At 45.3% G+C, this 18,997-nt stretch overlaps 4 pseudogenes; 3 read left to right on the top strand and 1 right to left on the bottom strand.

The window, feature by feature from the left end:
* Positions 1–818: 818 nt before the first annotated feature.
* LOC143936498 (5S ribosomal RNA) lies at positions 819–937 on the bottom strand (annotated as a pseudogene).
* Positions 938–4,813: 3,876 nt separating this feature from the next.
* LOC143936497 (5S ribosomal RNA) lies at positions 4,814–4,932 on the top strand (annotated as a pseudogene).
* A 95-nt stretch (positions 4,933–5,027) lies between these two features.
* Positions 5,028–5,147, top strand: LOC143936687 (5S ribosomal RNA; annotated as a pseudogene).
* Positions 5,148–18,013: 12,866 nt separating this feature from the next.
* On the top strand, positions 18,014–18,132 carry LOC143936403 (5S ribosomal RNA; annotated as a pseudogene).
* Positions 18,133–18,997: the final 865 nt, after the last annotated feature.

The raw sequence follows: 18,997 nt of genomic DNA, 5'->3' as shown, positions 1-18,997 counted from the left end.
ACAGTGGCTGCCATCGTGTCTCGTCCCCTCTTCTCCTTTTCTGATCTTTCAACCCTTCTCTTTTCGGCCTTCCTCCCCTATCTCTCACCCCCTCCACCCCCTCTCTCTTTTGGAAAGAGTGGAAAATTGGGAATGACGGCCCCACACCCCCCTCTGGATGGATTATGCCGGAGGGACCTGGGGTTTGTGTGACCCTGGATCTTGGTACAGTACTTTATCCGTGCCTCGAATCATTGTGATTGATGGAAGGCAGACTCACAGTTGCGAATATACCTGTATCAAGTATTGTTCAGCTGCTTTTTGCTCTGTATTTCTCTGTTGCATTATGTACTCTGGGGACCGTCTTCCCCTATTTGGAGAAAAAATTATATTTGAAAAAAAAAAGAAGCCTACGACACCTGGTATTCCCAGGTGGTTTCCCATCCAGGCATTAACCAGGCCTGACCCTGCTTAGCCTCCAAGATCAGACGAGATGGAACAGATTCAGGGTGATGTGGCCATAGCCGATATCTTCAGGCACTCTCAACTCTCTTGACAAACACCAAGATGGTCACCTTGGAAACAAGCGGAAAAAAATAGGTAAACGGCCACAACATAAAAAGAAGCCTACGGCATCTGGAAATCCCAGGCGGTCTCCCATCCAGGTACTAAACTGGTCCCAACCCTGCGTAGCCTCTGAGATCAGATGAGATTGGGCTCTTTTAGGGTGGTGTGGCCGTAGGAGATTTCTTCAGGCACTCTCAACCTTGACTAACGCCAATATGGTCACCTTGGGAAACAAACAAAAAAATCAAGTCAACGCCAACAACATGAGAAGAAGTCTACAGCACCTAGTATTCCCAGGTGGTCTCCCATCCAGGTATTAACAAGGCCCGACCCTGTTTAGTCTCTGAGATCAGACGAGATCTGGTGCTTTCAGGGTTATGTGGCCATAGGCGAGCTCTTCAAGCACTCTCAACCCTCTTGACAAACACCAAGATGGTCACCTTGGTAAACAAACAAAAAAAAAAAACAAGTCAACGCCAACAACATAAAAATAAGCCTTCAGCACCTAGTATTCCCAGGTGGTCTCCAATCCAGGTACTAGCAAGGCCCGACCCTGTTTAGCCTCTGAGATCAGAGGAGATCGGGCGCTTTCAGGCTTATGTGCCCATAGGCAATCTCTTTGGCCACTCTCAACCCTCTTGACAAATGCCAAGATGGTCACCTTGGGAAACAAGCGGAAAAAAAACAAAACGAATCAAGGCCAACAACATAAAAAGAAGCCTACAATAACTGGTATTCCCAGGTGGTCTCCCATCCAGGTACTAACCAGGCCTGACTCTTCTTAGCCTCCAAGATCAGACGAGATTGGGTGCTTTCAGAGTGCTCGGACTCTTTCCCCATCACTAATGGGACGAGGCAGGGGTGCCCTCTGTCTCCCCTAATTTTTATTCTGACACTGGAACCACTTATGTGTCACGTTCGGAATGACCCGAATATTACTGGCATATCCAAACCCTCGGCACACCACAAAATTGCGGCGTACGCTGACGATCTAATTTTTTTCGTCTCCAATCCACACATTTCGCTTCCCAATATACTCGTGGCTCTCCGGCGATACGGCATTATATCAAACTATAAAATCAATTGCACCATCGGCTGTATTGAATACCTATGTGAACCAGAGTAAAATATGAGCCGGTCGTGTCCAGAACCCTGGGGTTCTTCTGGGTCCCAAAGGCTAGTAAGGAGACAAGGCATAGTGAAAAGTGAGGACGGGGGAAGAAGAGAGTGCAAAGACGGAGAGAGAAGAGGGGGGGAGGGGATGGCGGCGGGGAAAAAAAGAAAATAAAGACAAAAAGGGAAGGGGGGGAATGCCACCCAGGGCAGACTTGGCCTACGTAGGTAAACGTTAGATGTTCAGTCGTTTTCTGGGACAGGGGCGCTGCTCACCTCCCAAATGTAGTCTCAAGTACCAGTAAAATACCTCCAGGGCCTCCATGTAACACTAAATGCCTCTTCAGTGTTGTGAAGGGTGGCGGTCAATTCTTCCATCCGGAGAATATGATTGACTTTGGAATACCACAGCACCTTGGATGGGGGCTGAGGCTGCCTCCACAGTGTGGGAATGCAGGCCCGGGCGGCGTTCAGGAGTTGCATCGCGAGGGTTTTTTTGTATTTTCGAACAGGCTGTTCGGTCAAGTGTAGAAGGCACGCTGCTGGGTTGTCTGCGATATCTACATTTCTGAGAGTTTTTATCGTCCCGGTCACCTCCACCCAAAAGTTCCTCAAGGCCGGGCATGCCCAGAAAATGTGTCCCATGGTCCCCGTATCTGAATTGCACCTCCAACAAACATCCGGAATCGATCTATTCATTTTATTCAGAAGGTATGGGACTCTATACCAGCGTGAGACTATCTTGTATCCTGATTCTTGATATTGGTTTGCGATGGAAGCTTTATGTACTAATGTCAGGATCTTCCCTATCTGTTGTGGGGTAAATGTGATGCCAAATGCAATCTCCCATTTGTGGATAAATGGTGGGGTCGACTCCTCCTCCTGACTACTTAATAGGTTGTACAGGAGGGAGAGGGTGTGTTGCACAGGTTCCTTTTTGTGACAGATGGATTCATAGGGCGTCAGGTCTCTAGGAGTGTATGGGGCCCTTTGTATGGCCAGAAGAAAGTGACGAAGTTGATAAGCATTAAACAAGTCAAGCGGAGGGTCAGAAAGCTCGGCGACAGTTTGCGTGGTCGGGAGCCCTCCCGAGGACCACACCTCTCCCAGACGCTTTTTCCCCACCACTGTCAACTGTCGCAGTTTCTTGTTGGTAAATCCCGGTGGGAAGTCTGGATTACCTATAACCGGAGTCATTGGTGACGGCAGGGGAGCAATGTGTGTGCAGCGGAACAACCTCCGCACAACAGCCAACGTAGCTCCCACTACGGGGTGATCTCTGAGGTCTTTTGGTAGGGAGGACAGGAGCCACGGGGAGGTCAATAGGGGAATGGATCCATCCTCAATCTCCATCTCCACCCACTGCTTGTGTGGGCCATTACAATGCCAATCAACGACTCTCGCTAGCAGAGTCGCTCTGTTGTATTGTCTCAGATCTGGGAGACCCAGACCCCCCTTGTCCTTTGGTCTGGCAAGCAATTGCAAACGGGCTCTGGGCGGTTTGCGCGCCCAAATAAAGTCCCGGAGCAGCACCTGCAGATGTCTGAAAAAGATTGGGGGTAACCGGATCGGTAATGTCTGGAACAAGTATAAGATCCCTCTCCCATTTGTGGATAAATGGTGGGGGTCGACTCCTCCTCCTGACTACTTAATAGGTTGTACAGGAGGGAGAGGGTGTGTCGCACAGGTTCCTTTTTGTGACAGATGGATTCATAGGGCGTCAGGTCTCTAGGAGTGTAGGGGGCCCTTTGTATGGCCAGAAGAAAGTGATGAAGTTGATAAGCACTAAACAAGTCAAGCAGAGGGTCAGAAAGCTTGGCGACAGTTTGCGTGGTCGGGAGCCCTCCCGAGGGCCACGTCTGGCAAGCAATTGCAAACGGGCTCTGGGCGGTTTGCGCGGTCAAATAAAGTCCCGGAGCAGCACCTGCAGTTGTCTGAAAAAAATTGGGGGTAACCGGATCGGTAATGTCTGGAACAAGTATAAAATCCGCGGGAGGGCCGTCATTTTGAATGCATTACAGCGCCTGAACCAGGTCAGTGTTAAAGCATGCCAGTTTCCCAAATCAGATTTCAGTCTATTCAGGAGAGGGACAAAATTAAGCGGGTACAATTGCGCCAAATCCGCTGCGATGTCAACGCCCAGGTAACGTATAGATTTTTCAGCTCAGTAGAATGGAAAAGCGGAGCGTAGCCTCTTGGCCTCACCATCCGGGACCGATATATTCAATACAGACAAAGGTGCAATTGATTTTATAGTTTGATAGGCTGCCGTATCGCTGGAGAGTCGCGAGTATATTGGGAAGCGATATGTGTGGATTGAAGACGAAAGAAATTAGATCGTCAGCGTACGCCGCAATTTTGTGGTGTGCCGAGGGTTTGGATATGCCAGTAATATTCGGGTCATTCCGAACGTGACACATAAGTGGTTCCAGTGTCAGAATAAAAATTAGGGGAGACAGAGGGCACCCCTGCCTCGTCCCATTAGTGATGGGGAAAGAGTCCGAGCACTCTGAAAGCACCCAATCTCGTCTGATCTTGGAGGCTAAGAAGAGTCAGGCCTGGTTAGTACCTGGATGGGAGACCACCTGGGAATACCAGTTATTGTAGGCTTCTTTTTATGTTGTTGGCCTTGATTCGTTTTTGTTTTTTTTCGCTTGTTTCCCAAGGTGACCATCTGGGCATTTGTCAAGAGGGTTGAGAGTGCCCAAAGAGTTCGCTTACAGCAGCATCACCCTGAAAGAGCCCTATCTCTTCTCATCTCTGAGGCTAAGAAGGGTTGGGCCTAGTTAGTCCCTGGATGGGAGATGGCTTTGGAATACCAGGTGCCGTAGTCTTCTTTTTATGTTGTTGACATTGACCTGTTTTTTTTTCGCTTGTTTCCCAAGGTGACTATCTTGGCATTTGTCAAGAGGGTTGAGAGTGCCCAAAGAGATTGCCTATGGGCACATAAGCCTGAAAGCGCCCGATCTCCTCTGATCTCAGAGGCTAAACAGGGTCGGGCCTTGCTAGTACCTGGATTGGAGACCAACTGGGAATACTAGGTGCTGGAGGCTTATTTTTATGTTGTTGGCGTTGACTTGTTTTTTTTTTTTTTTGTTTACCAAGGTGACCATCTTGGTGTTTGTCAAGAGGGTTGAGAGTGCTTGAAGAGCTCGCCTATGGCCACATAACCCTGAAAGCACCAGATCTCGTCTGATCTCAGAGACTAAACAGGGTCGGGCCTTGTTAATACCTGGATGGGAGACCACCTGGGAATACTAGGTGCTGTAGACTTCTTCTCATGTTGTTGGCGTTGACTTGATTTTTTTGTTTGTTTCCCAAGGTGACCATATTGGCGTTAGTCAAGGTTGAGAGTGCCTGAAGAAATCTCCTACGGCCACACCACCCTGAAAGAGCCCAATCTCATCTGATCTCAGAGGCTAAGCAGGGTTGGGACCAGTTTAGTACCTGGATGGGAGACCGCCTGGGATTTCCAGATGCTGTAGGCTTCTTTTTATGTTGTGGCCATTGACCTATTTTTTTCTGCTTGTTTCCAAGGTGACCATCTTGGTGTTTGTCAAGAGAGTTGAGAGTGCCTGAAGATATTGGCTACGGCCACATCACCCTGAATCTGTTCCATCTCATCTGATCTTGGAGGCTAAGCAGAGTCCGGCCTGGTTAATGCCTGGATGGGAGACCGCCTGGGAATACCAGGTGTCGTAGGCTTCTTTTTTTTTCAAATATAATTTTTTCTCCAAATAGGGGAAGACGGTCCCCCGAGTACATAATGCAACAGAGAAATACAGAGCAAAAAGCAGCTGAACAATACTTGATACAGGTATATTCGCAACTGTGAGTCTGCCTTCCATCAATCACAATGATTCGAGGCACGGATAAAGTACTGTACCAAGATCCAGGGTCACACAAACCCCAGGTCCCTCCGGCATAATCCATCCAGAGGGGGGTGTGGGGCCGTCATTCCCAATTTTCCACTCTTTCCAAAAGAGAGAGGGGGTGGAGGGGGTGAGAGATAGGGGAGGAAGGCCGAAAAGAGAAGGGTTGAAACATCAGAAAAGGAGAAGAGGGGACGAGACACGATGGCAGCCACTGTCCAAGGGGCCAGTCAAGGAAAGCTCAGAGCACTAAGGCGATAGCAGGCGACATCCTTCCAGCGAGAATATAAAGGTATTCCAGATGTCTCAGGTTTGTTTAAAAAATTCTTGTTTACCTTGTGATGTGAGGATCAAGTCCTCCATTTTTTTTAATGTCCTCTATTTTCCTAAGCCAGTGAGTAATGAAAGGGGGGGAACATTTTTTCCAATAGAGAGGGATGCAGGATTTCGCCGCATTTATCACATGCCGTAAAATAGATTTTTTTGTACTTCTTAATGGGAATCTGTGAATGGTGCAAGAGAAAGAATGCAGCCTCTTCCTGGATGGAGAAGTCTGTGAATTTTTGTGTCATGCATCGGATCTCTGTCCAGAAGTCCACCAAACTGAGGCAGGACCAAAAAATGTGCAGCAACGTGCCCTCTTCTTCTCCACACCTCCAGCATATGTTCGAGGAAGAGGGGAAACATTTCTGCAGCTTTGATGGTGTCAAATACCACCTGGTGAGAAGTTTAAAATTCGTCTCCTGTATCTTCGTGCACAGCGACATTTTGAGAGCCAAAGTGATAATGCGTTGTCTCTGTGCTGGGGAAAATTAGCAATTAAGGTCCTTTTCCCAGTTGGCCAGACAGGTTAAGTGTGGGTAATCTGTTTGAGAGAGAATGTGGGCCAAAGGGCCTTCGCTCCTGCATAGAGTCTCAAACTCCGTCTGAGGGCGGGCGAACGTTTGAGGATTGGGGATGGAATGGAGAAAATGATGTAGTTGCGCCGCTCTCCAAAAAGGCAGTTGGAAAAGCCCTGTCGGATCTGTTAGGGTTGAGAAAGAAGGCCATTTTCCATCAATGACGAATTTAGACGCATTGTCTAGTTTGGAATTTCTAAGTGGGTCCCCAGTTCAAAGGTTGGATGGCCACGTATAGGGAATAGGGGGGAAGTCAAAGACGTGAGTGTGTTTTGGGTAGCGATCAGGTGACTGACTTTCAACTAAGCCCCTATAGTGAGATGTGACATAAATTCTGTGGGTAAATACTTATAGCACCACATGGCGTTTCTTAGCGGAATTCGGGAGTGAGCTTAGAAAGTTTGTTTCGATTCCAGTCCAATACACGCCCCAGATGGGAGGCCAGGTAGTAGCGTCGCAAGTTAGGGAGAACCAACCCTCCCTGTTGTTTAGACAATGTCAGCTGTGACCGCTTAAGTCTGGGATTTTTGTGGGCCCAGTTAAATTGAGTGAGCAAGGATTGAGCTTGCTTAAAAAACAGGACTGGAATCTGGATCGGGAGAGCTTGGAAAAGATAAGTAAATTTAGGGAGTATGTTCATTTTAATGAGATTGCATCTGCTGAACCAGGAATGGAGGCCAGAATGCCACCCGTGAAGCAAACTGCGGATCTTAGTGACAAGGGGTGGGGGGAAGTTCAACATAAACGTACGCGCGATGTCCGGTGGAATGTAAGTACGTGAGTATATCTTACTTATCCATGCCAGCATCCGTTCACTCAGACCTATATGGCGAAGGACCGAGAACATTAATGTCCATTTGACCCGATCAAAAGCCTTCTCAGCATCAGTACTCATGAAAAGACAAGGGGTCCCAGATGACTTTGCTTTACGGATCAGGGTAAGCACCTTAGTGGTGTTGTCCCTATCTTCCCTGGTGGGAATAAAACCTAACTGGTCAATATGTATAAGGGACTACAAGTGATGTGCCAATCACGTGGCGAGGAGTTAGAGAATAGTTTTAGGACCGAATTTTGGAGGGAAATGGGTCTGTAGCTCCCACATAGGCCCGGGTCTTTGCCCTCCTTAGGTATCAACGAGATGTGGGCTCTAAGGGTATCCTCAGGAAAATCCCCATTCGAGCTCAGAGTATTAAATAAATTCACCAAGCGCGGGCCGAGAATAGGGAGGAAGGTCTTAAAGTATTGTGCGGTATATCCGTCAGGGCCCGGAGCCTTACCCACCTTCGGAGGTCCCACGGCCGTCTGGAGTTCTTCCAGTGTGATCGGGTCCTCCAAGTACTCCCGTGATTCCGATGAGAGGGTTGGTAGACCAGAACCGGTTACATATCTGTCTATATTGTCCTGTCCAGACCCTGAATCGGGCAGGTTGTAGAGATCAGAGTAACATTTTTCAAAGACTTCGACTATTTGGGTTGGGGTAGAGGCCCTCTGGCCATTCTCATCTATCAACTGTGGTATGTAAGAGCCAGATTTCAACTCCTTTACCGACCTGGCTAAGATTTTTCTGCATTTGTACAGTACAGTACAGGAAGGGTATACTAAAACAGCACAATTATGCTATAGCGCTTACCAGATGTACACTGGGTTTAACGCGCTGTCCTACTTGGGTAATTGGGTAGACAGGTTGGAGAGGGAGCCCCCGAATCCTAGTCCCCCCAGTCCCGGCAGTGGTAAATGTCACGTCTGATACCGGTATGCAAATAAAAGACAATCAGTAACATCAAAGAAACAAAAAACAATAGTATAACCAAAACAGAGGTAGAGCATATAACTGTTAGCACTGAGGGGTCTCCTCGGCTCGCCCTAAACGTAGGCATGCACGAGGGAGTCCGTCACAACAGAAAAGGCATCACAGAATGGGATCCACCACCCCCCGTCCCATACCCCTAAAGTACATGCAGTCCCCGAACAAATGCATTTCTCCCTTTGGCAGATTGTCCTCTCCTTACCCCCTCTCCCCCGTCCACGCCCCGGGGGGGAAAAGGGGCAGGGAAGGGGGGAAAGGGGGAGTGGAAGGGGGGAAATGGGGAGTGGAAGGGGGAAAGGGGGAGGGAAAGGAGGGAAGGGAAGGATGGGAAGGGGGGGAAGGGAGGGGGGAAACAGGGGAGAGGGGACAAACATGCAAAAATGTCAAGTCCTTTAGCGCACTCCCACCAGCAAACACCCGGACCCCATAAATTTCAACTCCTCCCCTCCATGGTCACCACATCAAGATGAAAGAGAAGCAGCCCTGGTCGGTGCATGGAAAATCCGGCAGGCAAGGGGCTGGGGCCACCATCCCTCCATCCAATGGGAGACTTCACCCGAGCAGCAGTCCTGGGGCCCGCCAATTAGTGTCTCTCCTGCATCGCCATCGGGGGCTGTGTAGAGCATCCAGAGGGAGGCTGGGACTGCCCAAACAGTAAGGGGTAAATCCTCCAGGGGGGTCCAGAGTCACCCTGGAGGGAAGCAGTGTCTTGTACCAATAGGCTCAATAAATAAGTCATCCAGGGTCCCCGAAAGCTGCAGAAGGCAATGTCGGCAAAGAGTAGGTGGGAGCCAGAGGGGGGGACAAGGGGCGCATCCAGGGGGAGGGGACACATATGCGGGAATGTCAAGCCCTTCCAGTACAGCGCATTAGGTATCACTCAGACCCCCCAAAGTGCAAATCCCCCATCTAAGGTCAAGACTCCAGAAGGGAAGATGAGCCGCCCTGGTCTGTATATGAAAGAACCTGCTGCCAAGGGGTTGGGGCCATCATCCCTTCCTCCAATGGGAGATGCCACCGGCATGACAGCCCCGTGTCCTGTCAAGTGGTGCCCCTCTGACAATGTCGTTGTGGTATATGTGGAGCATCCAGGGAGAGGCAGGGACTACCCAAACAGTGAGGGGTAAAGCCTCCAAGGGGGACCGGTGTCAGACAGGAGGATAGCGGTGTCTTGTACAAGTTGGTTAATTAGACAAGTCATCCAGTGTGTTTCTGTGAGCAGCGGAAAGAAAGGTCGGTAAGGATTATGAATGGGTGGGGGCCAGGGAGTGCATAAAACTGCCACCAGATGACCGGGGCAGAGAGGGCAAGGGGATGAAAGTCAGATCTGGTAGGTGGGGGCGGGGGTGAGGAGTGTCCCTCATATTACTCGCGTTGGCCATACCTTGAAGCTGAGCGCTCTGCATACCCAGGACGTTCTTCTGTATAATCTAGCCTATCTGTACACATTAGTCGGTCCTCTGTATACAGAGAGGAGAGAGGCTTGGGTATACAGAGAGCTAATGTATAAAGAGCAGCTAGTGTATACAAAAGACATCCAAGGTTATACAGAGAGACTCGTGTATGCAGAAGACCGGCTAGTTTATACAGAGAGGCAAAGTGTACAAAACACAGGCTAGATTATACAGAAGAACGTCCTGGGTATGCAGAGATGGAGGCTAGGGTATACAGAGAGAGAGACGGTGTTACACAGAGAGGCAGGAGTATGCAGACTTGCTAGTGTATACAGATGGACTAGTGTATACAGTAGACCGGCTAGTTTATACAGAGAGGCTAATGTGTACAAAAGACAGGCTAGTTTATACAGATAGGCTAGATTATACAAAAGAACGTCCTGGGTATGCAGAGATGAAGGCTAGGGTATACAGAGAGAGAGTGAGGCTGGGTTACACAGAGAGGCAGGAGTATGCAGACTTGCTAGGGTATACAGAGAGAGAGGCTAGAGTATGCATACTTGCTAGTGTATACAGGCGGACTAGTGTATACAGAAGACCGGTTAGTTTATACAGAGAGGCAAATGTGTACAAAAGACAGGCTAGTGTATACAAATAGGCTAGATTATAGAGAAGAACGTCCTGGGTATGCAGAGATGGATGGCTAGTGTATACAGATAGGCTAGATTATACAGAAGAACGTCCTGGGTATGCAGAGATGGAGGCTAAGGTATACAGAGAGAGACGCTAGAGTACGCATACTTGCTAGTGTATACAGATGGACTAGTGTATACAGAGGATCGGCTAGTTTATACAGAGAGGCTAATGTGTACAAAAGACAGGCTAGTGTATACAAATAGGCTAGATTATAGAGAAGAACGTCCTGGGTATGCAGAGAGAGAAGTTGGGTTACAAAGAGAGGCTAGTGTATGCAGACTTGCTAGTGTATACCGGTGGACTAGTGTATACAGAGAGGCTTGGGTATACAGAGAGCTAATGTATAAAGAGATGCTAGTGTATATCGACGGACTAGTGTATACAGAGGACCGGCTAGTTTATACAGAGAGGTTAATGTGTACAAAAGACAGGCTAGTTTATACAGATAGGAAGATTATACAGAAGAAGGTCCTGGTTTATGCAAGAGATGGAGGCTAGGGTATGCAGAGGGAGAGGCTTGGTTACACAGACTTACTAGTGTATACAGACGGACTAGTGTATACAGAGGACCGGCTCGTTTATACAGAGAGGCTAATGTGTACAAAAGAGAGGCTAGTGTATACAGATAGGCTAGATTATACAGAAGAACGTCCTGGGTATGCAGAGATGGAGGCTAGGGTATACAGAGAGAGAGGCTAGAGTATGCATACTTGCTAGTGTATACAGGCGGACTAGTGTATACAGAAGACTGGTTAGTTTATACAGAGAGGCTAATGTCTACAGAAGACCGGCTAGTGTATACACATAGGCTAGATTATAGAGAAGAACGTCCTGGGTATGCAGAGATGGAGGCTAAGGTATACAGAGAGAGAAGTTGAGTTACAAAGAGAGGCTAGTGTATGCAGACTTGCTAGTGTATACCGGTGGACTAGTGTATACAGAGAGGCTTGGGTATACAGAGAGCTAATGTATAAAGAGATGCTAGTGTATACAAAAGACAACAAAGAGTAGACAGTGAGGCTCGTGTATACAGAAGACAGGCTACAGAGAAGCTAATTTGTACAAAAGACATGCTAGTGTATACAGATAGGCTAGATTATACAGAGGAAGGTCCTGGGTATGCAGAGATGTAGGCTAGGGAATCCAGAGAGAGACTGTGTTACACAGAGAGGCTAGAGTATGCAGAAGACCGGCTATTTTTTTTTACAGATAGGCTTGTGTATACAGAAGACAGTCTGGGGAATTCAGTGAGGCTAGTGTATGCAGAGAGGCTGGGACACCGAGACTATTGTAAAAAGAAGGCAGGCTAGTGTATATAGATTACGGGCACCTGTATACAGAAGACAGAGAGGCTAGTCTATATTGAGTGGCTGGTGTACACAGAGAGATTAAAGTATACAGAAAAGCTAGCGTGTAAAGAAGACAGGACTTTATTTTTTGCTAATGCAACTACTTTTGAAACATATAAAGTGCTTTTTTCATATTTTGGTGCTGTTAAAAAGTGGTGTGTTGTCAGTGGTGATATCAATGTGACAGTTAATGTGGAGAACTACAACTATTCAAAATAGAGCAAAAGAGTGCTAAAGTTTATTTTGTTAAGTCATTGACTGATAGACGTTAAGTAATTGTCCGTTATGGGTTTGGCAGTACATGGTTTATTTTGATCTAAGATAGTTTTATTCTCTACTTATAGCCGAGTTTTAGACGACTTTATTATTAGCATTATTCGCATTATTCATATATATTATGCAGAGTGTAAGTATTACAGTGAGACGATATTGCTTTTAAAAGATTTGTATTATTATACATAGCATTGTTAGCAGACCAATAGGACAATTTACATGGCTTAATATTGCAGAGCGTAATTTATCAGGAAAGAGATCCAAAGCGTTAGTTGCAGTAGCTTCATAAAACTGAGAAATCGTTGCATTACTCTAAATTTAAAAGTTGTTCCGGTAGCACTGAAAAGACGATATTAGATGAGTGATCTACACATTTCGTTTACTATTTCACTATACCGGCTAAATGTTAATATGTTAATATGTGCTGCGTGTAAGGTAGAAATTAGATGGTTTAGTGTGAGCTGGTTTACCAGGATTTAGAGATAGTAATCTGTTTATACTAGTAATAAATATAGCAAAATAACTATAACGGGTTTAAGTGGAAATACACGAAATAACAGCAACAACGTGTGTAGGTTTTTATCAATCAAGTTAATTACATGTAAGCAGCTAAATATTCTGCAATAGCAGAGATTAAGTATTGCAGTCGAAATGAGATCGGAAGCGTTAGTTGCAGTAGCTCCAAAATGACTGAGAAATCATTTCATTACTCTAAATGTAAAAGTTATTCCGGTAGCACTGAGTGGACTGATATTAGATGAGTGATCGTTCTAGTACAAATTCAGTTTCCTATAGCAGAGAGATACCAGCTAAATGTGAGACGAGCAATTAAACTGTTCACGGTAGCATTGCATTACTCTTAATATGTGCAGCGTGCACTGCTTTTCTCACATTTTGCCGCTGTTAAAAAATGTGTTGCAAGTGTTATGTGTTACAAATGGTTATCAGTGTGACAGTTAATGTGGAGAAGAAGTAATAAACAAAATAGAGTCAGAAAGAGAATCCTATTGCATAGAGGTAGCGAGAGATTAATCTTAATGTGCAGTGTGTAAAAGGTTTTAAAAAGATGGTTTTGTGTGACTTTTGATTTAACGTAAATTTAGCTGTAGACATTATAACTTGTTACAATGATTTAGAGATAGTAATCTCTATAAAATAATAATAATAAGTATAGCAAAACAAATTAGGAAAATTTTGAGGCAGTATGTATAGGTCGAGATATAGTGAATACACAAAAGATCAAGGGATAGTAGCAAAGTCAAGGGATAAATGCAAAGGTACTCTATTTAACAGTAAATTGACGTAGCTTGCAAATTCCAATGTGTAAATCGTTCCATTAATTTTGCGGCGCACGAAGACGGCTTACACTGACTGTTTTCCGTTTCCACTGGAAAGAGAAACCTATTGCATAGAGGTAGCGAGAGATGGTTGGATTAATCTTAATGTGCAGTGTGTAAAAGGTTTTAAATAGATGGTTTTGTGTGAATTTTGCTTTAACGTAAAATTAGCTGTAGACATTATAACTATGGTTAGGTTTACAAAGATTTAGAGTTAGTAATCTCTATAATATAATAATAATAAGTATAGCAAAACAAATTAGGAAAATATTGAGGCAGTATATATAGGTCGAGATAAAGTGAATACACAAAAGGGATCAAGGGATAGTTGCAAAGTCAAGGGATAAATGCAAAGGTACTCTATTTAATAGTAAATTGACGTAGCTTGCAAATTCTAACGTGTAAATCGTTCCATTAATTTTGTTACGCACGAAGACGGCTTACACTGACTGTTTTCCGTTTCCACTGGAAAGAGAATCCCATTGCATAGAGGTAGCGAGAGATGGTTGCATATGGCAGAAAGACGGCTTACACTGCTTTTCTCACATTTTGCTGCGGTAAAAAGAAATGTTTTGTCACTGTGTTTTAACTGTGACAGATAAGGTGGAGAAAAAGAAGTAATACAGTACATGACAGCTGATACTGGTTGAGTAATAAAACTGTTTTATTAAGATGTAAGACTAGTTTTATTCTCTACATATAGGCTTTTCAGAGAGTTGTATAATATAGACGACCAATAGGACATTTAAATGGCTTAATATTGTAGGGAGGAAGTATCGCTGTTCAATGGTAAGAGATTGAAAGCTTAGCTTGAAAATGGCCGAGAAATAGTTGCGTTAGTCTAAATTTAAAGGATATGCCGGTACCAATGAGAAAGCTTATATTAGACTAGTTGATCTTTGCATTACACAATCCTATTATCATTATTATTATTATTATTATTAATAAGATCATAGTGCAGAGAGATACTCAGTTAATGTCAGAGATACTCGGTCAATATCAGAAAAGCAATAAAACTGTTTACATCGTTAGAGAGCGATGGTTACATTACTCTTAGTATGTGCAGCATGTCTGGTAGCAAATGGATGGTTTTGTGAACATTTTGCATTAAGGTACAATTAGCGGTAGAACTCATGGAAGTGAATAGATTTAAGCGGATTTTGAGATAGTACTCTCCATTTCTAATAAGAAATAAAGAAAAATAAGTCAGGATGGTGTGTCAGGACTGTCACATACTCACAGTCCCGGTACAAATATGCAAAATAGAGCAAAAGCGTACATGGTTTATTTTGATGTATGATAGTTTTATTGCATGCTTGATGTGGATGATTAAAATCGTGTAGTGATCTATATTTAGCATAAGAATGAAAAGGCATATCATGGCAATGAGACAAACTCCATTAGAGATGTGAGCTAGATGAAATGATGAGATTCTCTGTATAGCCCAGATTGTCTTCTGTTATCACTTAGCCTACCCTCTAAATTCACTAGCCTCTCTATATACACCAGTATGTTCACACTAGCCGGTCTTCTGCATACAATAGCCTGTCTTCGATATACACTAGCCTATGTTCTGAATACACTAGCCCGTCTTCTGTCTTCTGTATCCTCTGTATAAACTAGCATCTCTGTATACCCCAAACTGTCTTCTGTAAAAACTTGTCTCTCTTTATAGCCTGTCTAGCCTTTCTTCTGTACACACTAGCTTCTCTGTATACACTAACCAGGCTTCTATATATACAATAGCTTCACTCTATGCACTAGCCTCTCTGTATAATCTAGCCTCTCTATATACCCTAGATAGTGTTCTGCATCTCCGTAGTGGTAGCCTCTCCGTAGAAGCCAGACTTTATTCTGTATTCACTAGCCTTTCTTCTGTATGCTGTAGTCTTCTATATATACTAGCTTCTCTGTACACCCTTGCATCTCTGTAATACACTAAACGTGTATGGGAGACTATCTGTGAATACCAGGTGCCGTACATCTTTGTATATACTAGCCTCTCTTTAAATTAGCCTCTCTGTGTACCCCAGCCTCATTGTTTACTCTAGCATTTCCGTATACTCAAGCCTATCTGCATACACGAGTCTGTATTCTGTATTCACTAGCCTGTATTCACTAGCCTTATATATACTAGCTTCCTGCTTCTCTGTATACCCTTGCATCTCTGTACACTAGACTCTCTGAATACACTAAACCCTCAAGTATACCACAGCCTGTCTTCTGTATACATTAGACTGTAAAAACTAGCTAGAATACACCAGCCTGTCTTCTTTACCCAATAGACTCTCTGTATGCACTACCCAGTCTTCTGTATACACTGTCAGCTTTGATGTATACCCAAGCCTGTCTTCTGTATACACTAGTTTCTCTATATGCACTGTCCTTTCTGTATACTCTCGACCCTCTCTATACATTAACCTCTCTATATACACTAACATCTTTGTATATACTAGCCTCTCTTTAAATTAGCCTCTCTGTGTACCCCAGCCTCACTGTTTACTCTAGCATCTCTGTATACTCAAGCCTATCTACATACACGAGTCTTCTGTATTGTGTATTAACTAGCCTTTCTTCTGTATGCTGTAGTCTTCTATATATACCAGCTTCTCTGTACACCCTTGCATCTCTGTAAACACTGTGTAAACTAGCCAGTCTTATGTATACACTCGCCGACTGTATACACTAGACTCTCTGAATACACTAAACTCTCTGTATACCACAGCCTGTCTTCTGTATACACTAGACTGTAAAAACTAGCTAGAATACACCAGCCTGTCTTCTGTACCCACTAGGCTCTCTGTATACACTACCCAGTCTTCTGTATAGAATGTCAGCTTTCATGTATACCCTTTCTGTATACACTAGCTTCTCTATATGCACTGTCCTTTCTGTATACACTCGACTCTCTCTATACACTAACCTCTCTATATACACTAACATCTTTGTATTTGTCTTTAATCTAGCCTCTCTGTGTACCCCAGCCTCACTGTTTACTCTAGCATCTCTGTATACTCAAGCCTATCTACATACACGAAACCTGTATTCTGTATTCTGGTATGCTTCTGTATGCTGTAGTCTTCTATATATACCAGCTTCTCTGTACACCCTAGCACTGTAACAGTGCTAGGTTCCTGTATTACAGAAACAGAACACCAGCAATAAGGTGTATACTGTGCAGGAGGCACACAACACCGACTCTAACTTCTGCACTGCAGATGCATGTATTGCAGAAATTGAACACCAGTAATAAAGGGTAGCTTCAGGTGTGTACTGTGCAGGAGGCACATAACACCCACTGTAACAGTGCTAGGTTCCCAAGCAGTAAAGACACTGTCCCTGCCTATCGTCCTCTTTCCCTGACCACCGCAACACACTATACAAGGCCGCCGTGCTGGCGGCCTTATATAGTGTGGGGTGTGTACTAAACCCCCCTGAGCTATAATTGGCCACAGGAATCCTGCCTGTGGTGAATTGTGGCTCTCCTCACAGAGGATGTCACATCTGTTCTTATTATATAGAACCTATTATGCTCCTCGTAAACTTTTTCAGTTTGGCCGAACGGCCGGACGCAAGTTGCCCCCGGTGCGGGAACATGGGGGGAGACATGATGCACATGTTTTGGAGATGCCCGAAGTTGATCTGCTACTGGACAGAGGTGACAGGAACCATTGATCGGGTGGTTGGAACCTCCACCAGGATGGAGGCGAAGTATTGTCTCCTGGGATTAGTTGAAGGAGTTGGAAACCCGGGAAGTAGCCAGATGGCAGTTCTGAGATGCCTATTTCAGGCAAGGAAACTGATTGCTCAACCCTGCTTAGCCTCCAATGTTGGCAATGACTTGTTTTTTTTCGCTTGTTTCCCAAGATGACCATGTTGGCGTTTGTCAAGATGGTTGAGAGTGCCCGAAGAGATCGCCTATGGCCCCATCACCTTGAAAGTGCCTGATCTTGTCTGATCTCGGAGGCTAAGCATTATCGGGCCTGATTAGTAACTGGATGGGAGACCAACTGGGAATACCAGGTGCCGTAGGATTCTTTCTATGTTGTTGGCGTTGACATGGTTTTTTTTTTCCGCTTGTTTCCCAAGGTGATCATCTTGGCATTTGTCAAGAGGGCTGAGAGAGCCCAAAGAAATCTCCTACGGCCACATCCCCCTGAAAGCGCCCAATCTCATCTGATCTCAGAGGCTAAGCAGGGTCCGGCCTGGATAGTACCTAATTAAAGGTGCCGTAGGAATCTTTTTATATTGTTGGCTTTGACCTGTTTTTCTTTCGCTTGTTTCCCAAGGTGACCATTTTAGCATCAGTCAAGAGTTTTGAGTATGTCCCAAAGCGTTCGTCTGAGGTCACATCACCCTGAAAGCGCCAAATCTCAGAGGCTAAGCAGGGTCTGGGTCAGATGGGAGACCGCCAGGGTCTATGTTGTTGGCGTTGACCTTTTTTTTCACTTGTTTCCCAAGATAACCATCTTGGTATTTGTCAAGAGGGTTGAGAGTGTCTAAATAGAACACATATGGCCACATCACCCTGAAAGCGCACAATCTCATTGATCTCGGAGACCTAGCAGTGTACGGCCTGGTTAATACCTGTATGGGAGACTATCTGTGAATACCAGGTGCCGTAGGCTTCTTTTTATGTTGTTGGCGTTTACCTGTTTATTTTCGCTTGTTTCCCAAGGTGACCATCTTGGCGCTTAACAAGAGGGTTGAGAGTGCCCAAAGAGATCACCTACGGCCCCATCACCCTGAAAGTGCCCAATCTCATCTGATCTCAGAGGCTAAACAGTGTCGGGCCTGGTTAGTACCTGGATGGGAGACCGCCTGGAAATACCAGGTGCCATAGGTTTCTTTTTTTGTTGTTGGCTTTGAACTTGTTTCTCAAGGCGACCATCTTGGCGTTTGTCAAGAGGGTTGGGCGTGTCTTGAAGAGAACACTTACGGCCACATCACCCTGAAAGCACCCGATCTCATCTGATTTCAGAGGCTTAGCAGCATCAGGCCTGGTTAGTACCTGGATGGGAGACTGCCTGGGAAGACCAGGTGACATAGAAGGATCTGGTCTGGTTAGTGTCTTGATTGGGAGATCGCCTGGGAATACCGGATACCGTAGGATTCTTTTTATGTTGTTGGCTTTGACCTGTTTTTTTCCCCTTGTTTCCCAAGGTGACCATCTTGGCATTTGTCAAGAGGGTTGAGAGTGCACAAAGAAATTGCTTACGGGCACAACACCCTGAAAGCGCCCAATTTCGTTTGGTCTCAGAGGCTAAGCAGGGTTGGGCCTGGTTTGTACCTGGATGGGAGACCGCCTGGGTTTTCCAGATGCCGCAGGCTTCTTTTTATGTTGTTGGCGTTGACTTGTTTTTTTTGTTTGTTTCCCAAGGTGACCATCTTGGCGTTTGTCAAGAGGGTTGAGCGTGCATTTGATCTCAGAGGCTAAGCAGGGTTGGGACATGGTTAGTACCTGGATGGGAGACCGCCTGGGATTTCTCGATGCCATAGGCTTTAGATTTAAGCTGTTGGCATTGACTTAATTTTTTTATTTTTTTTATTCTTTTATTAAGTAGAACAACATAAATATAACAGTCAACCATACAGCATGACCCAGGGTCACAATTACATGCTAACAAAAAATAGGCAGCCAAATAACTCTGGGTTCTCAGAGGGGAGTCCTACAGTTTCATGCAGAAAATAGAGAAACCCCACCTCGGACA

Source organism: Lithobates pipiens, unplaced genomic scaffold (assembly GCF_037356315.1).
Source record: "Lithobates pipiens isolate NorthernLeopardFrog02 unplaced genomic scaffold, aLitPip1_a1.2 Scaffold_28, whole genome shotgun sequence".
Lineage (NCBI taxonomy): Eukaryota > Metazoa > Chordata > Amphibia > Anura > Ranidae > Lithobates > Lithobates pipiens.
Note: the sequence above shows the minus strand (reverse complement) of the source record. Positions and strands in the feature narration are given on the sequence as shown.